This window comes from Setaria viridis, chromosome 7, assembly GCF_005286985.2.
Source record: "Setaria viridis chromosome 7, Setaria_viridis_v4.0, whole genome shotgun sequence".
Taxonomy (NCBI): Eukaryota; Viridiplantae; Streptophyta; class Magnoliopsida; order Poales; family Poaceae; genus Setaria; species Setaria viridis.
The window spans coordinates 3,175,388-3,197,586 of NC_048269.2; the positions used below are offsets into that span (position 1 = coordinate 3,175,388).

General features: G+C 45.4%; 1 long non-coding RNA gene across 1 annotated transcript in view; it reads left to right on the forward strand.

Annotated features, from left to right (window-relative positions):
• The window catches only part of LOC117863075 (uncharacterized), a 29,619-nt gene extending 7,713 nt beyond the window's left edge, over positions 1-21,906 (forward strand). Inside the window, exon 2 of the long non-coding RNA XR_004642129.2 lies at positions 21,637-21,906. This is a non-coding gene — a long non-coding RNA (uncharacterized lncRNA). The remainder of the gene's footprint in view (positions 1-21,636) is intronic.
• Positions 21,907-22,199: the final 293 nt, after the last annotated feature.

Consider the following 22,199-nt stretch of genomic DNA (forward strand, 5'->3'; position numbering starts at 1 on the left):
TGTTAACGGCTTCGGCCCAATATTTCCTAGGATTCCTATGCTCATCAAGCATCGTCCTAGCCATCTCACAAAGGGTCCGATTCTTCCATTCAACAACACCATTCTGAGGGGGGACATAAGGCGATGAAAACTGATGTTCAAGACCAAGATCATTGCAAAAGGCTTTAAAATGAGCGTTCTTGAATTATGAGCCATTGTCACTGCGGATAGCTCTCATGGCATCTTTAGGTCGCTCATTTTTCAACCTCAAGATTAAATATCAAACAAAAGAAAAAGCCTCCTCCTTAGACTCCATGAAGAAAACCCATGAATACCTTGAGAAATCATCAACGACCACAAGCACATACCACTTCCCACCAACTGAGCAAACACGAGCTGGACCAACAGTGTCCATATGCAATAGCTCACACGGATGCTCAGTCATCACCTGATTCACAGGTGGATGGGAAGCAGCAACCATTTTCCCATGTCAACAGGGAGCACAAACGAGATCCTTCTCAAATTTCAATTTAAACAAACCACGAATAAGATCCAAAGCACTCAGGCGGGACAGCAAATCAAAGCTCAAATGTCCCAATCTCCTATACCACTTCCAAGGTTCAGAAGAAGAACCAGCAACCAAATATCGAGACAGACCAAAAGACTAAGAAAAATCCACATGAAACACCTGACCCCTGGGAAACGATCATACACACAAGATCTCCTCGACAGTCTAAAATCCTTGAGGTCCCTTGCTTAAAACAGACCTCAAAACCATCATCAAGCAGTTGCGACACAGAGAGCAAATTGAAACCAAAAGAATCAACAAGAGCAACTCTCTTGAGCATGAAATTCTCACTCACCTTGATTGCACCTTCAGACAAAACCTTACCTTTGTTATTATCCCCGAAACTGATGTACTCCTTGATCATCACTGGGGTGAGGCTGGACAACCATCTGTGATCACCGGTTATGTGTCGAGAGCAACCAGAATCAATTAGCCACGTGTTCTCCACGCCTCCGACCTGCTCAAACAAATGGGGACCAAGGATGAGCAAATGACTCAACACTGGGGTTAGAAAAACAAGTAGAATACCAATGTCAAATCATTTGCTCAAGAGTGGGGTTAGCAAAATCAACCATCTCTCATCTCACAAGAGGACTACGGCCAACGCTAGGGGGAAAACGTGGTCTGTTGTAGCTCTGAGACTCAAAGCCACGGCCATGCTGTCCTGGGCCATATTGATCATGGTGAGGAGCATTCCTGGCAAAACCACACGAAGGAGAAAAACTCACACTATTCACACGACAAGGTGGAGGAGCTGCTCTAGGCGCATGTACACCATGAGAAGGGTGGTACATGTCCCTGTTGCCCCACTCACGCTCACACCTCAAAGCCTTCTTCTTGTGAAAGAAAAACTCCTCAAGGTGAACCCCTCTCTTGCAATACTCACAATGGAATCTAGCAGGTTGTTTTGGCTATGGATTTTCTTTGGGTTGAGGGTTAAATCTCGGTTGTGGTTTGACTTTGGGTTTTGGAGAGGGTGTTTGGGAGCAATTTCTGGAAGTGCGTCAAGCTTGTTCTTGAGGTGGTTTGGCTTTTCCACCCAAATAGCTTTCTTGGGTATTTTGGGTGGTGTCTCAATAAAAACTCCATCTCTCACACACTCAGACACATTTTACTCACAAGCTAGATTGGGTTGCTCTCTATTTAGTGTGGGTGACCCTCGAGGGGTATAGTCAAGCTGGTGGCTCACACTGGTAGTAGCTTGGTTTCTTTCTCTCACCACTGTTTTGACCCACCTTCTCAAACAAACCATCAAAGAACTTGTGCAACCCATTAAAATAACAGCCCTTGATAACAGACCCAAGCCCAAAACCATCAGCCCTTTTGAACTCCTAAATCATCATGCCTAGCTAAGGTTCCCTACTTGATACCCAACTAAGAACAGTGTGCACATAAGAATTTTCATCCTTAGCATGTTGCAAAGCATCTCTAATTTCAGGACATTCAGTGCAAACAGAAACTTCAGATTTCTCAAGAACCTTAATCCTAGCACAAGCATCATCAAATTTAGTTTGTAGAGCAGGGCAAGATTTGCAAGCACCAAGCAAAATAAGTCTAGTCTTAATCTCATCTAGAGCAGCCCTAGTCAAATCAAGTTCATCTACAAGCAAAGCATGCTTAGATTGCAAAGAAGCTATACTAGCCATGTGAACAGCACATTCGTCACACTCAACAACATCAGAAACGGTGGGAGCAGACTTAAGCATATCAATATCAATCAAAGCACTCTCTAACTTAGGCTTAAGCTCAACTCGCTCTCTAGCAGCCTTCTTAAGCAGTTTATCTTGATTGATCAGGCAATCATTCAGTTCTTCTACTTCTAGAGCAAGCTGTTCAGGAGTAGGCTTTACCTCAGTTTTTGTGTCGGAGTCGCTTTCCTTGTCATCCTTCTTGGAGTTGAGGGCCATGACACAGTACCCATCGCGGTACTTGCCCGAGTAGAAGCAAAAGCCGTTGAAGTTTTTGCCATCCTTCTTCTTCGCCTTGCGGTCGTTGTCCTCCTCGCTTGAGCTTGAGTCGGTGTGGTCGTCGATGTCGGAGTTGACGTCGCTGAGGGAGGCGATGAAGGCACGCGCTTTGGCCTTCTTATGATGCTCCTTCTTCTGGCAGTCAGTGTACTTCTTCTTCTTCCTCGTGTCATCCCTGTTCTTGTTCTTGTTGTAGTTGTACCCGCTCTTGGACTTGTTCTTGTCGGGGCAGTCGGTTGCGAAGTGTCCTGACTTCCCACAGTCGAAGCAGGTGTTGTTGTTCCTTTGCCGGTTCTTGCGGTTCTCATTGAAGCGCATGAATCGCCATGTGATCAAGGCGAGCTCATCATCATCAAGAACCTCCAGCTGCTCCATGGACACTTGTGGTGGAACCACCCAAATTAACCTGGCTAAAATGCACTTAAGTCACCTGACACACGATCATGCACTTTAAGCAAATCAACTTGGTCATCCGTCAAATTTCATCCGATAAACCACTTACACAGGATCGAGAAGCATTGCTCACATGAAGGTGAGTAGCACAGAGATTGCAACATTCCCATCACATTAACATAGTTCAACAATTTATTACATCAGAGTTTTTCGAAATTCAAACAAGTTTGCGAGGTTCAACCAGATGAAATAAAACAAGAGGAAGCTAAACGTTGATACACGATATCATGACAAAGCCGATCATGACATCAATGATCCCTGCCCTCACCGTCCAAGGAGGGATCCCACTCGACTGTCTAGCCCGGAGGGAGCTGGGTAGGCCAAGTGGTGCCAGCAACCACACTATCGACATTACCTAAAAAGTTAAGCCACAACAAGGTTGAGCAACTAATACTTAGCAAGACTGACCCGACAGGTGATAGCTACTGTCACCAAATCCTAGACATGCAAGGCTTTTTGGATTTAGGTTTGTTTTGCCAAAAGCATCTATAGTCGGTCCTTACTTTCAATATTTTAGCTCAAGTTCTACGTTCGTTAACCAGTCTAGATTAGCAACTTATACTAAGCAAGCATAGTTTTCCAAGCAATTAAAGAACAAGCATCAAGATTAATATCATCATCATGTTCCATCTTTACTCAGTGCAGAATAGCGATCAAGCAGTCCCAAACTGTGAGAGGCAGACGAATCGATTCGAATTTATTAACCATGCATGGCGAACCTAATCTCACGACATCCGCGCACCACAAAGGGTCGCTTCATTTGTCAGCCGTCCCCATCGATCCCTTAGGCACGTGTCAGGGCCAACTGCCTTTGGCATGCAATGCTCCATAATCCCGGCCTCTGCCGTACTACGACCGCACTTGCACCCACATGATGCACCACGGGAACAACATTCCAAGGACAGCCGGAGGGTATGCCACACCCCAGTTCAATCAGGTACTAGGCTTCCCTATCCCATACTAGGTATGAGATTAGTACTTTCAAACACTTGATCATGAACGCCGACACGTTTCGACCTTAGTCCATTTTCATTAGACAGACAGGGCAAACCACCAAGTATCGAACATAAGCCCGACCCCGTCCATCATCCTTATAGTTGCAGCGTAAGCAAAACATTCAACTCCTATAACTCGCGAGCGATAGGAAATCACTCGACTTTTACCGAAACCTATTAAGTATTGCCGCTACTCGACCTTAGCAACTAGTATTCAGATCAAGGTACTAAGTTCAAGCATCTATGGTTTCAATCAACTCCTACAAATGTAAATGCACAATCATAAGCATCAACAACATGCATAAATTTAAAATAGGGAATTCATGCACCGGGGCTTGCCTTCAGGAAAGGTTAGTGGTTCCTCGGGGTCTTGATCTAGCTCAGGCTCGACTTCCAAGTGATGAAGTTCCGCAGCAGGTTCTTCCTCCGGTGCAGGGTGGAGCTTGTAGGTTCCATCAGCGAGATTAGCTTCTACACGACATGCGCATGCAAGAGTTCAGTTGTAACCATGCGTGTACACAAACGATACAAGGCATGGCTTTTTGGTAGAAAGAAGGTTTACGAGTAGATTGAAGGTGTGTTACAGAGGGTTTGGTGAGTTTTTTCTGATTTTGGGAGAAGGACAACTATTTCTCCTATTTATCTTCTATTTAAACATGCTTAACAAGGAAGGTGGGTTTCTTTCTGATTCTGACCTCAACCCATATTTTTCATGTAAACTCCCTCTCAAAACTGAGTTATTCCAAGTGGTTTCATATTTTTCTCAGCTCTGGATTAAAACTTATGCAAAAAACTAAGATTTAACCCTAGATTTAAAATATAAGGTTAAAACAAGAACTTTAAGTTCTACTCCAGGGCCTTAAATATTTTTCCGAGCTTCTACTCATTGAAACATTCACCACAGAGTTTGATTTACCTATTTAGAATTTTTCTTCTATTTACTATGATTTAAAAAGGCCTAAGCAAGAAATAAAACCATAGGATATTATTTACAATAGTAACACGAGCAAACTTATTTTTGTTAGAAAATAGGTAGAACAAGAGTTCCAAAAAAAGTGATTTGGCATTTTTCTAATTTTTCTTCGATTTAAGATCTAATTTCCAAGTTTCTGCTGATTTCACTCGAGTTAAAAGAGTCGGATCGGGGAAAACTTACGATCTGACCCTTAGACTTAAGGAATAATTGTACCGGGATCCTCAGATTTAACATAGAGAAGTCCTTGGAATTTAACACAGATACCCTCGGTCAAAAGAAAAGACATAACCGTGCCCTCGGGCGAGGCGGACAGCACTCGGGCGAGGCGCACAAGGTCCGGTCGCTTTCGCGGACGATTCTGGGTCAGGAACAGCTGGAAAGGGGTCGGCAGCTCACCTCCAATCCTACTGACGAGGTCTCGGGGTTGGGAAGAAACAAGCTGAGGTGGAACAAGGAACAACGGTGGCTTGGGTTGGCGTCATGGAAACTGGCGGCGGCGATCCGGCGAGACAGGGGCCTGAGAGGCTCCTTGAGCAGGTCAGGGAGCTCTTTGAATGGGTTGGCAAGCTCTAGGCGACCAAGGCGAAGCTGACAGTGAAGGAGTCGCTGCACGGGGCTGGCCGGAGTGGCAGCTCCACGGGAGCCTGGGGGCGACGCAGAGGAAAAGCAGGGGCGCGGCAAGCGGGAGGTGGCAAAGGGGTGGCACTAACGGTGAGCTCGGCCCTTTTATAGGGGAGAGGTGGAGCAAAGGGTCCAGGCGGGGCTCCGGGTGTGGGAGGATAAGGTCGGGGGAAAGCGGGTGCGCGGGCGAGGCGGCCATTGGCCGGAGGCACCATTGGCCGGAGAAGCGGAGCTCCGGGGACAGGATCCTTCGGGCATTGGGCAAAGAAGATAGCGTCGGGCAAGCGCGGTTTTGCCGAGCAGAAGGATTGGTGAGGTCGAGCGTGTGTCTGGTCGCGTCAAACACCGGATTGGGGGTGGCGTGGCGGCTTTTCCGGTGAGCGGGCAAAACTCTGGTTGGGCGGAGTGGATGCGCGGCAGGGGCGAAGGATGTGCTCGGTCGGTGATTGGCCAGCACGGCGCTCGCCCCATCTTGTCGTGGGCGCGTGTTGGGTGTCGAGGCTCCCGCCCTGTCGCTCCCCCACCGCGGATAGGGCGCCGGCGAGCTACCGGTGGACGGCGGCCACGCGGTGGGTGGCGCGCAGGTGAACGTGCCCGGGTGCGCTGGCGTCGAGGCAATGTCGGGCAACAACAAGACCGGCTTTGGGGGCCCTCCACTCGAGATTTTTAAACTAAACGTTCGAATACCCCTTAAGCAAACTGGTAGAACTATGGTCATAGTTCAAACTTTATTAAAAGTGTTTGCTCAGATTTTGAAAGGATTTGAAGATAACTCGAGCCAAAATTTTCCAAAAACTAGAGTTTTCGGACTTAGGCATTTCAGCCGATTTGGTGAAATTCCAGGAGTTTGGCTGTTTTTGACTCGAAAATTTTGGGCAGCTTCTGAGTTGAATTAGACCAAGCTATTATTGAAGCAGTTGCTCTTCAGTCTTAGGACTTCAACTTCTATTAAGGCTCTTCTTGAGTTGAGTTCAAAAATTTGGAGGAACACACTCGCCAAGAGGCGCGCTTTGGATGGTTTCCAGACTTAGAGCTGGAATGCCTAGAGGCCTGAGTTGACTGTTTTACCCGACTTTGACCAGGTTTCGATTTGGACCTAGGTCAGTGTAACAAAGTTGGAACGCACTCAAGGGACTACAACTTTTATTAAAGGCCTGACTTGAGGTTAGATGTGAAATTGTGAGATAACAGGTTGCAAAGTTGAAGAAAAACTTGAATTCCAGGACTTAGGTTGTTTGTGGGGTTTTATAATAGTCTTATTTTGATTCTTATTTTTGACCTTCTCCCACTCCGAATTAGCCAAAGTGTCTTTAACAAAAGTTGTTTGAAATTAAAAGTTTTACAACTCTTATTTGGGCCAAATTTTAAGTTTGTATATAAAAACTCAAGTTTTATATTTAACTCCAAAAAGAGCTTTTTAGGGTCAAAAGGACTTTTCACCTCTTTTACTTAGTGACTAACAACTTGTTTAGGTTTAATTACACTCAATTAAGGCAGAGTTGTTACAGCCTACCCCCCTTAAAGAAATCTCGCCCCGAGATTCAAGTGCAGAAAGGAACTAGTGTGGCTGGTGCAACGTACCTCCCTGGCCGAAAAGAAAACCGCGGAAGTTAGTGTTGAGATACTCTTCTGTTTCCCACGTTGCTTCATCTTCCGTATGGTTACTCCACTGAATTTTGTACATTTTCACCATTTGCCTACGAGTATGTCTTTCTTTCCGGTCGAGGACCTTAACAGGATATTCCTTGTACGATAAATCGGGTTCGATCTCCAATTCTTCCGGGGCAAAGATTTCAGTTGGAACTTGAATACACTTCTTGAGTTGCGAGACATGGAAAACATCGTGTATCATAACAATCTTCTCCGGGAGTTTAACTCGATACGCTACAGGTCCACAAATTTCCACAATCTCATATGGACCAATATAGCGTGGAGCCAACTTTCCTTTCACTCCAAAACGTTGTACGCCCTTGGTCGGTGATACTCGAAGGTATACAAAATCCCCAACCTCAAATTTGATAGGTCTTCTCCTCTGATCAGAATAGCTTTTTTGTCGGGACTGGGCGGCCTTAAGATTTTCTCGGATAACTCTCACTTTTTCTTCGGCCTCCATGACCAAGTCAGGTCCATACACCGTTTGCTCTCCTGGTTGAGACCAACTTAGCGGGGTTCGACATCTACGTCCATACAAGGCCTCAAAAGGTGCCATTTTCAAGCTGGCTTGGTAGCTATTGTTGTATGAGAATTCTGCTAGTGGCAAACACATATCCCAATTCTTGTCATAATGAATGGCACAAGCGAGCAGCATATCTTCCAATATCTGGTTGACTCTTTCAGTTTGTCCATCGGTTTGAGGGTGATATGTGGAGCTACGAATCAGCTTAGTGCCAAGTGAAGACTGCAATTGCTCCCAGAAGCGTGCTACAAACTGACTACCTTGATTAGAGATGATCATTTTAGGCACACCATGCAAGGAAACCATTCGGTCAAGATACAGCTCCGCATATTTTTGTATGGTGTGGGTGGTGTGTATCGGAAGGAAATGCGCTGTTTTGGTAAGTCGGTCCACTATAACCCATATGGAATCATGCTTGCGAGAGGTATTGGGCAATCCGACTATAAAGTCCATGCTTATGTCCTCCCACTTCCACGAGGGAATAGGCAGCGGCTGCAAGGTTCCAGCTACCTTTAAGTGGCTTGCTTTAACTCGCTAACATGTATCACATTCTGAAATGTATCATGCAATATCTGGTTTCATTCCACTCCACCAAAAATTTTATCGGAGATCATGGTACATCTTGGTACTGCCAGGGTGAATCGAAAACTTGGAAAGGTGTGCTTCATCCATAATCCGTTTCTTAAGATCAGGAGCATTTGGAACAACCAGTCGATCTTCATAGTGTACAACTCCCTTCGAATCTTGCCGGAAGTGCTTGTGTCCCTCATCTATTTGTGCGAGCTTCTTTTTGATAAGTTTTATATCTTTATCCTCCAATTGTGCTAAAACAATCTGGTCATCCAAGGTAGGCTCAAGGGAAATATGACTTAAGGTGCCATGGGGAACAATTTCCAATTTAAGCTTAGCCATCTCATGACACAAGGTCTCGGCATAGTTGGTCGCAGACAAGCAGTTACAATGGATTTTGCGGCTGAGAGCATCTGCAACTACATTGGCTTTGCCTGGGTGATAGTGCACTTCTAAGTCATAGTCCTTGATCAACTCTAACCATCTTCTCTAACACATGTTGTGGTCTGCTTGAGTGAAGATATACTTCAGACTCTTGTGATCTGTATAGATATTGCAACGAGTCCCCATAAGATAATATCTCCACATTTTCAGAGCATGAACGACTATTGCTAACTCAAGATCATGGGTAGGATAATTCAGCTCATGTGGCCGTAGCGCTCGCGAGGCATAGGCAATGACTCGGCTGTCCTGCATAAGAACACATCCAAGTCCAGTGCCAGAGGCATCGCAATAAACGTCGAACGGCTTAGTGGTGTCTGGCTGAGCTAAAACCGGGGCAGAGGTCAGTAATTGTCTCAATGTGTGGAAAGCTTCTTCACATTTGTCGCTCCACACAAACTTAATTCCTTTCTTCAACAGTTCCGTCATTGGCTTAGCTATCTTTGAGAAGTTAGGAATGAATCGACGGTAGTAGCCTGCTAAATCGAGAAAACTTCGAATTTGATGAACTGAAGTGGGCGGCTTCCAGTCCATTACTTCTTGAACTTTGCTTGGGTCTACTGCTATGCCATCGCTGGATATGGTGTGCCCCAAGAATTTGACACTTCCTAGCCAGAAGTCACACTTGGAGAATTTGGCATAGAGTTGATGATCTCTTAAGCGTTGGAGCACAGTATGAAGGTGCTCTGCATGTTCTTCCTCATTCTTCGAGTACACCAAGATATCGTCGATGAATACCACGATGAATTTATCAAGTTCGGGCATGAACACTGAATTCATGAGATACATGAAATAAGTCGGCGCATTAGTAAGCCCAAATGACATGACTAAGTACTCATAGAGTCCATACCGTGTAGAGAAGGCAGTCTTAGGAATACCGCACGGTCGGATCTTGATTTGATGGTAGCCGGAACAAAGATCAATCTTGGAAAACACTCTAGCTCCAGCTAACTGCTCGAACAGAACATCAATGCGGGGTAATGGGTACTTGTTCTATATCGTCACCGCATTGAGAGGTCGGTAGTCCACACACATACGCAGACTCTCGTCCTTCTTTTTCACAAACAAGGCGCGGCAGCCCCAAGGTGATGTACTTGGACGAATAAAACCTTTTTCCAACAACTCATGCAACTGAGTTTTCATTTCTGCCAGTTCTGCGGGTGGCATCCGGTAGGGTCTCTTTGAAATTGGGGCAGTGCCTGGTTGCAACTCAATAGCAAACTCGATATCTCTATCAGGCGGCATACCCGGCAAATCATTTGGAAACACATCGGGATACTCACACACCACTGGAATGTCCTCCAAACGGGCTTCAGTCACGGAATAGGCACAAGAAGTTTTGCACTCGCGGTGGGGTAAGTGTATGATTGAGCTACCATATTTGGGTGAATTTATATGGACTGCTCTGGCAGGGATGTCTAGTGCCACTCGGTGCTGAGTCATCCAATCCATGCCCAAGATGATATCTATCCCCTCTAACCCAAGGATAAGTAGGTCTTTCGTAAGAAGGGTCCTTCCTAACTTGATAGGTACACGGCGGGTCAATTGGTGTGAGGTTACTTTCCCACCCGGGGTAGAGATTATATATGCCCCTTTCGTGTGACAGAAACCTAACCCACACTTAGCACTGGTTCTAGTCCTGATGAAACTATGGGATGCTCCCGAATCAAACAGAATAAGGACGGGTTGATTATGGATAGAGAAGGTACCCGTCATCACTGGTGCGCCTTCTGGAAGTTCGGCAAGGGTGGTGAAGTTCAGCCTGCCTTGTCGGATCTGAACTCTAGGCTTCTTCCCCTTGTTTCCCAGTGCATTGCTCTAGCCAGGCCGTTGATTCTTGTTGCGGGGGCAGTCCTTGGCAAAGTGTCCCGGGTTCCCGCAGGTGAAGTAGCGGTTTCTAGTAGCAGTGCGCGGCGGCATTGGAAGAGTAAGCCGGGGCCCTTGTGGCTGGAATCCTGGGAAACGAGGTGCTGCCTGTGGTGGGGGTCGAGCAACCCATCTCCCAGGCTGTGCGGGCCTGCGAGACACCTGTAGGGGCACCATCCTGTATCTCTATGCAGGTGGGCTGGGTGTCAGCATTGGAGCCTTCCGCTTCATGTCAGCCTTGAGGACCTTCATGCAATTCTCCTGGGAAATTGCCACGTTCACCAATTCATTGTAAGAATCCACCTTGATGGGATTCAGCCTTTCCTTGAGCTCCAAACTCAAATCTCTATGAAAGCGGTCCCTCTTCTTCTCATCGGAGTCCGCATGATAGCCTGCGTAGCGACACAGGTCATTGAAAGCCTGCGCATATTGTAGGACGTTGCGGCCTCCCTGGGTGAGAGCCAGGAACTCGTTGAGCTTGCTCTCCAGGAGACCCTCAGGGATATGATGGCCCCTGAATGCCGTCTTGAACTCCTCCCGGCTGACGACGTGGTCGGCTGGCTGCATAGGAGGGTAGAACCACGCAGCTGTTGCGCGGCGAACCGAGTCTTGTTCTCGTTCGGGCAATGGGCGGTGAGGAGGGAGAACTTGGACTCGATGGCATGAATCCAGGCGTCGGCGTCAAGCGGATCCTCCGTCTTGTGGAACAGAGGAGGCTGTGTTCCCAGAATGTCCTCATAGCGAGCAACATGAGGTTGCTGATGAGCTCTTCCTCCCTGGGGCTGCTGCTGCTGCCCCTGGGCGATGTGCCTCAGCAGCTCAGTTTGAGCAGCCAAGATCGCCTCTAGGGTGGGTGGAGGCGGAGGCGGTGGAGGCACCTGCCTCTGCTCGCTGCCACTAGGAACAGAGCCGGAATGGGTGTGGTGCGCCATCAGCAAGATTCATCTTTCCATTAGTCACATAATCCCCAAGCTTGCCCAATCATGAAGAAATTATGTGCTGAATCTTTAAATGCTAATCTTGCCGATAGTGCGAACACAACAATCCTATCTTTTATTGAGTAGGTGCATATCTCTTCTTCAAAGTATACAAGGCTCTCATACTTATTCAAGAGTTAGGACTCGTCGTACATAACCACTTCCCTTTTATGCTTGTTGACCGAAAAGGAAGGAAAAGGGGATCCTTTAGCCAAGTTAGCACGCTGCTGTTTGGACTGACTTTTAGCAAGCTGAGCTGTGATGTTTTGGTTCTAATGTGAGTTTGACAGATCCAAACGAGCTAAAATTTTACAAGCAGTTAGAACACAAGTTTCTGCACAACTTTGGTATTCAAACCTTGGATCAAAAACGAGTGGAGATAGGGGTAAAACTGAGGAGAAACAGTCACTGAATTGCTGCCATAATTTTTCAGACATTACAACTAACCGGTAGCAACGGTAAATCCATACATGGAATCAGTTTTTCAACACCCGAATACTCAACTCAAGCTAACCTATTACCACACTAGCTAAAAATATAGGTCGCCAAGGAGTACAACAAAAGAAACTACTCACAACAAGCCGATATATCTAAAAGTCGTCAAGGTTGCCTACGGAGGCAAAGTTGAGTGCAGGAGAGTGAGCGTCGCCAACTCGAGGCTGCGGAGCAGCCTCCTCAAAGTCCATACTCGAAAAGCCCTCGATCTCCGCGGGCTCCTCCTCCTGAGCCAAAGGCTCATCCTGCTGCATCTCTAAGGCGTGGATAGCATTAAGCTCAGCGTGTTGCTCCTGTAGGTGCTCATTGGCGTTCGCCAGCTCCATGTTCACATCATAGAACTGGTCGGCCAGCATCTCCATATCATGCTCCATATCTCCTATCTCTTCCTCTAAACTAGAAATCTAGTTCTGCATATCAGAAATCTGGAAATCCTTCTGTACCAACTTAAGTGACAAATCCACCATGCCATTCTGCACGGTAGTGAGGGCAACCTGATAGGCCATTGCCATCCTAATCACAGTGGTCATAGCCTTGCTCTGCATCTCAATCATCCGGTAGAACACATTCATGCAGCGAGCTGAAACAAAAATCATGCGTTGTGGGTCCAAAACACCTAGCAAGTCCATGTGCTCCGTGCGGTCCAACCAATCCAGATCTCTCCTATCCTTGGCAGGAAACAACCCAATTGGTTCTAACACAATCTCCAGGGGGTGTGCCCTGCAAAACTGTGTCAGTGCCTGCAAAGCTACAAACTCCCATGTGTCCTGCAACATGTGTCCCTCAGCCACAACCTCCAAAAGTGGCCACTGGGGCTGGTCTGGGGGTGGGGGCACCTTCACGTGCACGCAGCTCCGAGGAATCCCGTGGTCCTGGTACGCGCGTCCCACGTAAACAGGCGGTGACGGGTACCCAAATGAGCGCAGGGTGTCCCACAATATGGCTGAAAAATCCTCGTAGTGGAGGCACCTCGAGTGGGTGGTGCCATCCACACCAACCGCAACGTACACGGGGTGAGCCATCTGTAACAAAAGGACAAGTGAGGAACGGGATCAATACTCGGAAATCAAAACAGATTTCTGGCAGTTAGAGAAAAACTCATAACTCAGCAAGTATTTATCCCAAATTCCTCAAATTTTACCAGCATGTTTCTTAGGTAGTGTGTAACAAGTTTGGTATTCAAATGTAGAGCTAAAACAGAACCTAGCAGGGTGATAATCTCAGATTTCTATCAAGTGGTACATGCTGGAATTTTTCAAACCGAGCTGAAGTAAACTGAGCATAACTTCAAAACCAGAGACCTAATGAAGCTAAAATTTCACCACCAAGTTCTTGAATAAGTTCTGAGAAACTTCTATTAAAGGACTCCTGGCAGAAAAAGTTGTTAAGGTGGTCGAAACAGTAAAATTCCAACTGGTGTACACACAGTGTTAACAGCCACACAGGGGGGGGTCACAAATCTGATCATAGCTTTCAACCTAGGTGGTAGCATTTTATGAAAAATTTTCAGCAAGTTATTTAGGATATTTAACACAACTTCCTTATATAAAGTTTCTGGAGTTATTTCTTGGAACAACCTGAAAGATTTTTATCCAAACTTGCATGGCGGAAAAAGGACAGGTAGAAAATCCTTATCGCGGGCACTTCTTTTACGACATACACGAGCCCAAAACATTTCGTTAGGTTGCGATTTTTTTTTATTTCACAATTCATGCACATTCTAGTCATCCTCACAACCAAAACAATCGCGAAAAAGCTTTGGACTTACGTAGTTAGTGCCGGTGGCAAGGCAACAATACGACTCTCACTATAATAACTAGTCGAGTTGCTAAACATCATTTCATACGTAAACGTGGTTAGTGTACCTGCAGAAAAACATATCACATCTTGAACCTTCCGTGCCAGCACTCACGAAAGCATCCAAAATCATTACCGTTCACTATAGAAACGGCACCCATGCGTTTAACGCTGCATGGATAGCGGAACAACCGTGGAAATAGATTCCTTTGAATAGAACCATATAACCCTTCGAATTCTCGTGATGCAGAATCTTGCACACGTATAATAGACGTGAGCGAACAACCGTGGCGATAGACTCGTTGGAATCGAACCATACCATCCTTCGCATGAGTTAACATACGAAACATGCGCACGTATAATAGACGTGGGCGAAAAATAACCGTGATGATAGGCTCGTTGGAATCGAATTCCTATCACCCGTCGCATACTCGCGATGCGGAACTTTGCACATGTATGATAAACGTGGCGACAGGTGTTGGAAGTCAATAAATAAAATAGTTACTAGCCACCTTAAACGACCCAAAATTCCCCTAGGGCTTCTCGTACTAAACTCATCCTTAACGAACTTACGAATTTTTCAACTAATTTCTTGCAAATTTTATTCAGATAAAGGGTTTTAAGGTCTGTTGTTCTCCATACCGTGCTTCAAGCTCTGATACCAGCTATGGCGGAACCGCCCAAATTAACCTGGCTAAAATACACTTAAGTTGCCTGACACGCGAACATGCACTTTAAGCAACTCAACTTGGTCATCCGTCAGATTTCATCCGATAAACCACTTACACAGGATCGAGAAGCATTGCTCACATGAAGGTGAGTAGCACAGAGATTGCAACATTCCCATCACATTAACATAGTTCAACAATTTATTACATCAGAGTTTTTCAAAATTCAAACAAGTTTGCGAGGTTCAACCAGATGAAATAAAACAAGCGAAAGCTAAACGTCAATACACGATATCATGACAAAGCCGATCATGACTTCAATGATCCCTGCCCTCGCCGTCCAAGGAGGGATCTCACTCAACTGTCCAGCCCGGAGGGAGCTGGGTAGGCCAAGTGGTGCCAGCAACCACACTATCGACATTACCTGAAAAGTTAAGCCACAACAAGGTTGAGCAACTAATACTCAGCAAGACTGACCCGACAGGTGATAGCTACTGTCACCAAATCCTAGACATGCAAGGCTTTTTGGCTTTGGGTTTGTTTTGCCAAAAGCATCTATAGTCGGTCCTTACTTTCAATATTTTAGCTCAAGTTCTACGTTCGTTAACCAGTCTAGATTAGCAACTTATACTAAGCAAGCATAGTTTTCCAAGCAATTAAAGAACAAGCATCAAGATTAATATCATCATCATGTTCCATCTTTACTCATTGCAGAATAGTGATCAAGCAGTCCCAAACTGTGAGAGGCAGACGAATCGATTCGAATTTATTAACCATGCATGGCGAACCTAATCTCACGACATCCGCGCACCACGAAGGGTCGCTTCATTTGTCAGCCGTCCCCATCGATCCCTTAGGCACGTGTCAGGGCCAACTGCCTTTGGCATGCAATGCTCCATAATCCCGGCCTCTGCCGTACTACGACCGCACTTGCACCCACATGATGCACCATGGGAACGACATTCCAAGGACAGCCGGAGGGTATGCCACACCCCAGTTCAATCAGGTACTAGGCTTCCCTATCCCATACTAGGTATGAGATTAGTACTTTCAAACACTTGATCACGAACGCCGACACGTTTTGACCGTAGTCCATTTCCATTAGACAAACGGGGCATACCACCAATCGAACATAAGCCCGACCTCGTCCATCGTCCTTATAGTTCCAGCGTAAGCAAAACATTCAACTCCTATAACTCGTGAGTGATAGGAAATCACTCGACTTTTACCGAAACCTATTAAGCATTGCCGCTACTCGACCTTAGCAACTAGTATTCAGATCAAGGCACTAGGTTCATGCATCTACGGTTTCAATCAACTCCAACAAACGTAAATGCACAATCATAAGCATCAACAACTTGCATAAATTTAAAACAGGGAATTCATGCACCGGGCCTTGCCTTCAGGAAAGGTTAACGGTTCCTCGGGGTCTTGATCTAGCTCGGGCTCGACTTCAAAGTGATGAAGTTCCGCAGCAGGTTCTTCCTCCAGTGCAGGGTGGAGCTCGTAGGTTCCATCGGCATGCACATGCAAGAGTTCAGTTGTAACCATGCGTGTACACAAACGATGCAAGGCATGGCTTTTTGGTAGAAAGAAGGTTTACTAGTAGATTGAAGGTGTGTTACAGAGGGTTTGGTGAGTTTTTCATGATTTTTGGAGAAGGACAACTATTGTTGGGATACGAGGTAGGCTACACTAGCGCAAATCAAAATTTCTACCGCGTAAAACCAGGAAGAACTGCCGTATAAGGATCACGGGATTACCACTCGACGCACTACTGGTGCGGAAGATGTAGATATGCGTTGATGCAGTGAAGACGATCACGTAGTCGTACGTAGTCGATCAACGTAGTCGTACGTAGTCGATCACGTCAACGTCCAGCAGCTCGTCCACGTGCAGCAAGATCGCCTCCGGTGCCATGGCTCGTCGTCGGCTCGTCGTGGCTCGTCGGCGGCTCGTCGGTGGCTCGTCCAAGTGCTGTTTTTGGTGAAATTCCAGGAGTTTGGCTGTTTTTGACTCGAAAATTTTGGGCAGCTTCTGAGTTGAATTAGACCAAGCTGTTATTGAAGCAGTTGCTCTTCAGTCTTAGTACTTCAACTTCTATTAAGGATTTTCTTGAGTTTAGTTCAAAAATTTGGAGGAACACACTCGCCAAGAGGCGCGCTATGGATGGTTTCCAGACTTAGAGCTGGAATGCCCAGAGCGCTGAGTTGACTGTTTTACCCGACTTTGACCAGGTTTTTGAGTAGGCTTGGTTTCGATTTGGACCTAGGTCAGTGTAATAAAGTTGGAACACACTCAAGGGACTACAACTTTTATTAAAGTTCTAACTTGAGGTTAGATGTGAAATTGTGAGATAACAGGTTGCAAAGTTGAAGCAAAACTTGAATTCCAGGACTTAGGTTGTTTGTGGGGTTTTATAATACTCCTATTTTGATTCTTGTTTTTGACCTTCTTCCACTCCGAATTAGCCAAGGTGTCTTTAACAAAAGTTGTTTGAAATTAAAAGTTTTACAACTCTTATTTGGGTCAAATTTTAAGTTTGTACAAAAAAAACTCAAGTTTTATATTTAACTCCAAAATGAGCTTTTTAGGGTCAAAAAGGACTTTTCACCTCTTTTACTTAGTGACTAACAACTTGTTTAGGTCTAATTACACTCAATTAAGGCAGATTTGTTATAACACTAAAACCAAAGAAGACAGGACAAACGACATTAAAGAAGAGCCACTCAAAGACTTAGGTTGTCCAGAGCCTGACATGAGAGCCATACTACTTGGATCAGTAGGACTCCCCTGTTTAGCTCGGAGCCTCTTGTCAACCTCCGTGGATTTCAACTTAGCAAAGAGCTCATCAGTGGAAAGTGTCTCATAATTTGGTGACTCAATGATATCATCAACCTTCGTACCCCACACTTCGTGATCCAAGGCATGCAGGAGCTTTAAAGCTCTATCATGATCAGTGTAGGGTAAGACGGTGATATTTGCTTTCATCTTGTTCACAATAGCCAAGAAACGCTGAAACAAAGCATCGGTAGACTCGCTAGGCAAATGAACAAAGTTCTCATACTCACGCCTGTAGGTCTCAAAGAGCCTAGCCTTCACCTGACTGTTTCCCTCATGGAAACTCTGAAGTCGGGACCAAATCTCATGAGCAAGAGTGAGATCCTCGACTCGGTCAAACTCAGCACGGCAAAGACTCGCAAACAGAATATCAACCACCTTATTGTTGGCGTGATAACTATCCCTATCATCTTGAGAAACACGAGCAGCAAGAATCACGTAGTTCACATCTTGAGTGATTTCCCAAACCCCTGCTCCTTTACTATTAAGATGGGCTTTTATGCGAGTTTTCCAATATCTATAGTTAGTCCCATCAAAGTAAGGTGCAGCGGTTGAGGAAAAACGCTCAGAGGTCGCCATCGTGGGTTTCGAAACCGATTAGGCTATTGAGAAACCTTAACCGGCTCTGATACCAATTGAAGGACCGGAAAGGCAACCAGAGGGGGGTGAATGGGAGTTGATTCAAATTTTCTTCAAAAACATCGGCTAAAAACCCACAAGCCTCTCTTCTAGCAAAATCAAGTCCACTTAGCTATGCACAAGCTAATGGACCTAGGAATGATGCTAGGAACCCAATTTGAGAGTAGCGGAAGCAAGAAAGACTCCAAACAACCTCCGGAAGACAAACTTTAAAAACCAACACCTCTGTGCGGAAAAATCCGAAGGAACCTTCGAAAAATTCCGAACGTGCGGAAATTTCCGGAGAAACCTTCGAAAATTTTCGGAGGTCCGAAGATTTCCAGAATTATGTCCAGAGATTTCCGAAATTCCAAAACAGCCTGCGTGAAGGTGGAAGAAAAATCCGAAACTCGATAAAACGACCTCCAAAAATCATGAAATTTTAACCATAGTTTCCCAACAACATAACATATTCCCAAAAGATATCCTCAAAAAGATTATCCAAACAAAGGGAATTAAAAATCTTGTGAAGAACACCGCTTTTTCAACTCTAGAACTTGAATCGCCCCGATCTATGAACTCGTGAGGAGTTAGATGAATTCCTTTGGTAGAAAGACTTCACTCACGTCCTAATTCATTTCCAAATGATTGGTTTGAGTCAAGACTCCCCAGAAATTACGAATTGAATAAAAACGTGAGAAGGGAAAAAGGAGAGAAAACAAGAACACGAAGAACACAAGCGATAGTTTCACAAAACCGTCATCCCCCAACACTCGGAGGACATGAGGAGGTTAGGGCCTCCATTTCCGCAAAAAAAACTCGGTTCAGTACATGAATTCGATGCTCAAAACATCCGAGGACCTCTAGTGAGAGAATAGAGAGAGAGGAAAAACCAAATGAAACCCTAGAGAGAGAGGTGGTGGTAGAGAGGTGGAAGAGGTGCTGAAAACTTCAGCCCACCATCTCTATCTAAGATGCGGATAAAAGACTAAACTACCCCTATAGCTACTACTAAGATAACTACCCACATAGGAGCATTTGGGTCCAAGTTTTTGCGCACTCATTGGATGGACACACCACCTTCACGACTTTGCTTCGCCTCGATGCAAGCTTCACGATGATGCCACGTGCCCTCCTTCTCGAAGCTCCGGCCGCACCGGGCTCGCCCCCGATTTTGAGGCCCAAACCAGGAAACCTGCTAGCATGGTGGTTTTGAGGCCCAAACCACCCAAACTGTCGATCTTCACTTGGCCGTCACGCAACCTCCTCGATGTTGACGCGTGTTCAGTCTCCGCCAAGCCTTTGACGCCTCCAAGTCGTTCACTCCCGGCTCCCGGGCCGCCTACATGACTTGCCTCCGTCCCGCTTGACTCGACCGACACCGTCTCCATCACTGTCATGTTCTCTTGTCGTTCCATGCACCATGTGGACCGCCCATGACTCCACCTGGACTCCTCGGGTCCATCGGTCCAAGCCTACTCGCATTCATCCTTCACCACCCTTGGTCCATCGGCATGAACCTTTCGCTTGACCTTCACCGCATGCCGTCGGCCGTCACATCGCATCCTACACCTGCACATCATAAGCCAAGAGCAACATCAATCCAACACAACGTTGTCAATCACTCATCATCCAAGGGTGACCACCATTGGTCCTCAATTAGAACTCCAGTTATACATCTCTGAAGTTCATGATAGTTTTCTATCCTTGTTTGTACAGATCTACTCATTGGTGTGTTTTCACCTTGTTAATTGTTGAATCAGCTTTTGGTGTTAATAACGAAGTCTTAGATAATTTCATCAACTTTACATAAAGTCTAGGGTCACTCTGGTTGGATGCTTATATCTCTAGTTATGGTTAAAACAAGTGACTACTGTGCTACTGTCCAGATTCTGTGCATGTGCTTAAGTTATTAGCTTTAACTTGACGTTGCCTTGTGTGTTTGTTAGTTAGCTCATATCACTATTAGAGTTAAATTGATCTACCTGAGAATCTTATAAATATGTTATATAATGTTGGTCAAGCATTTAACTAATAAATGATCATGTATACATGTTGCTACAAAATAACCTTGCTGCATAGCTTACTATAACCTTAGTAATGTTGGTGTGTGACTTGCTTGTGTATGAGTGGTTTAAAAATAAATGTAATATACTTTGATCACCTTCAACTTGCTGGTTATGTGATACACTTCTGTACGCCATGTTGATAAGCACCATCACCCTAGTTCTTGTATGATGCTATGCTTAATTAGCTCTTGATTGTTAATTGCTTGCAATAGCTTGACTTGAGTTAACTAGTGTGCCATGCTTGTTAGGCTTGCTACCTCTATCGTAGGCTTGAGTGATAGTTAGTTAAATAACTTGCTCTCTAAGTGCTTATATTTTGTGGTGTAACCTTGTGCTTGTCCTGAATGCTTTTATGTGATGCATCTCATGTTATCATTCTTCGTATTCATGCATTTGCATCTTGCATCTCATCTAGATACGCTAGATAAACCACATGAAGGATGTGATGATGGAACCGAACCCGAAGATGATGTATGGTGGAGCTATCCCGAAGATGGAAGGACTAAGCAAGTGCCGAGGTGGGAGATGCTCGCCAAGCGAGTGTCGTCTAACAAACACTAACCTAGTGTTGGATTCCAAGCAAGCCCCGGAGCATAAACTCCTATCTTTAACTACTTGCAATATATTGGTTGCTTTGATTGTGCATTTATGTTTCTAGGAATTGATTGAAACCATAGATGCATGAACATAGTACCCTTTGATATGAACACTAGTATATTGAGTCGAGTAGTTGCAATGCTTAATAGGACTCGGTAAAAGTCAAGTGATTTCCCGTCACCCATGAGTTATAGGAGTTGATTGCTTTCCTTTTGTTACAACTATAAGGACGATGGACGGGGTAGGGCTCTATGAATTGTTTTTGGTGGTCGGTGGATTGCCCCGTCTGTCTACATGAATCAGGACTAAGGTCAAGATGTGATAGTGTTCGTGATCAAGTGTTGAAAGTATTAATCTCATACCTAGTATAGGATGGGGAAGCCTAGTACCTGATTGAACCGGAACGTGAGTGGATCGTTCCACTATCTCTGGAACGAAGTTCCCTTGCGACCGCATGTGGTGACAAGTGCGGTCATAGAACGGCAAAGGCCGGGTCTATGGAGCCTTGTACCAAGGGAAGTGGGTCCGACACGGGTCTGGGAATTGATGGGGATGGGTGACAAATGAAGCGACCCTTCGCGGTGCGTGGATGTCGTGGGATTAGGTTCGCCATGCATGGTTAAGAAATTCGAATCGATTCGTCTGCCTCTCACAGTTTGGGACTGCTTGATCACTATGCTACACTGAGTAAGAATGAAAGATGATCATCAAATTTTGTTACTTGTATTAATTGCTTGGAAACTATGCTTGGTTTAGTATAGTTGCTAACTTAGAATGGTAAAACAACAACAGAACTTGTGGCTAAAATGTTGAAAGTAAGGACCTACACTAGTCGCTTTTGGCAAAAATAAAACCCTAGAGCCAAAAAGCTTGCATGTCTAGGTGTTGGTGGAGTAGTACCATTGGTCGGTTAAATCTTGTTGAGTGTAGTCGCTCAACCTTATTGTGGCACATCTTTTTAGGTGATGTTGATGCCCCTGAGCTCGCTGCAAGTGGCACTTGGCCTCCCCAACTTCCTCCTGGTTGGACAGTTGAGTGGGATCCCTCCTCGGACGGTGAGGATCGGGATCATTGATGTCATGATCGACTTTGTCATGATATCCTGCAACGACGTTTAGCTTCTTTCAATTATTTCTGTTATTTGAGAACTCTGCAAACTTTGCTTGAATTTCGAACTTGAGGTTGTAATAATTTAATGCACTTGCTTAATTGAGATGGACTGTTATAATCTCTGTAACCACTCGCCTTCGTGCGAGTCTTACTTTCTCGATCCTGAGATAAGTGGTTTATCAGATGAAATCCGATGGATGACCAAGTTGATTTGTTTAAAGTACATGATCGCGTGTTAAGCGGCTTAAGTGTACTTTAGCCAAGTTAATTTGGGCGGTTCCGCCACAAAAAGACCCCCCTTTTGTCTCGATTGGTTTATCCCGGATCGATTTTCGAGAGATTTGCTCCCTACCAACCGAGACTAAAGGCGAGTTTTCTACCCGTGGACGGGATTCACCTGACTATGCCCCATCCG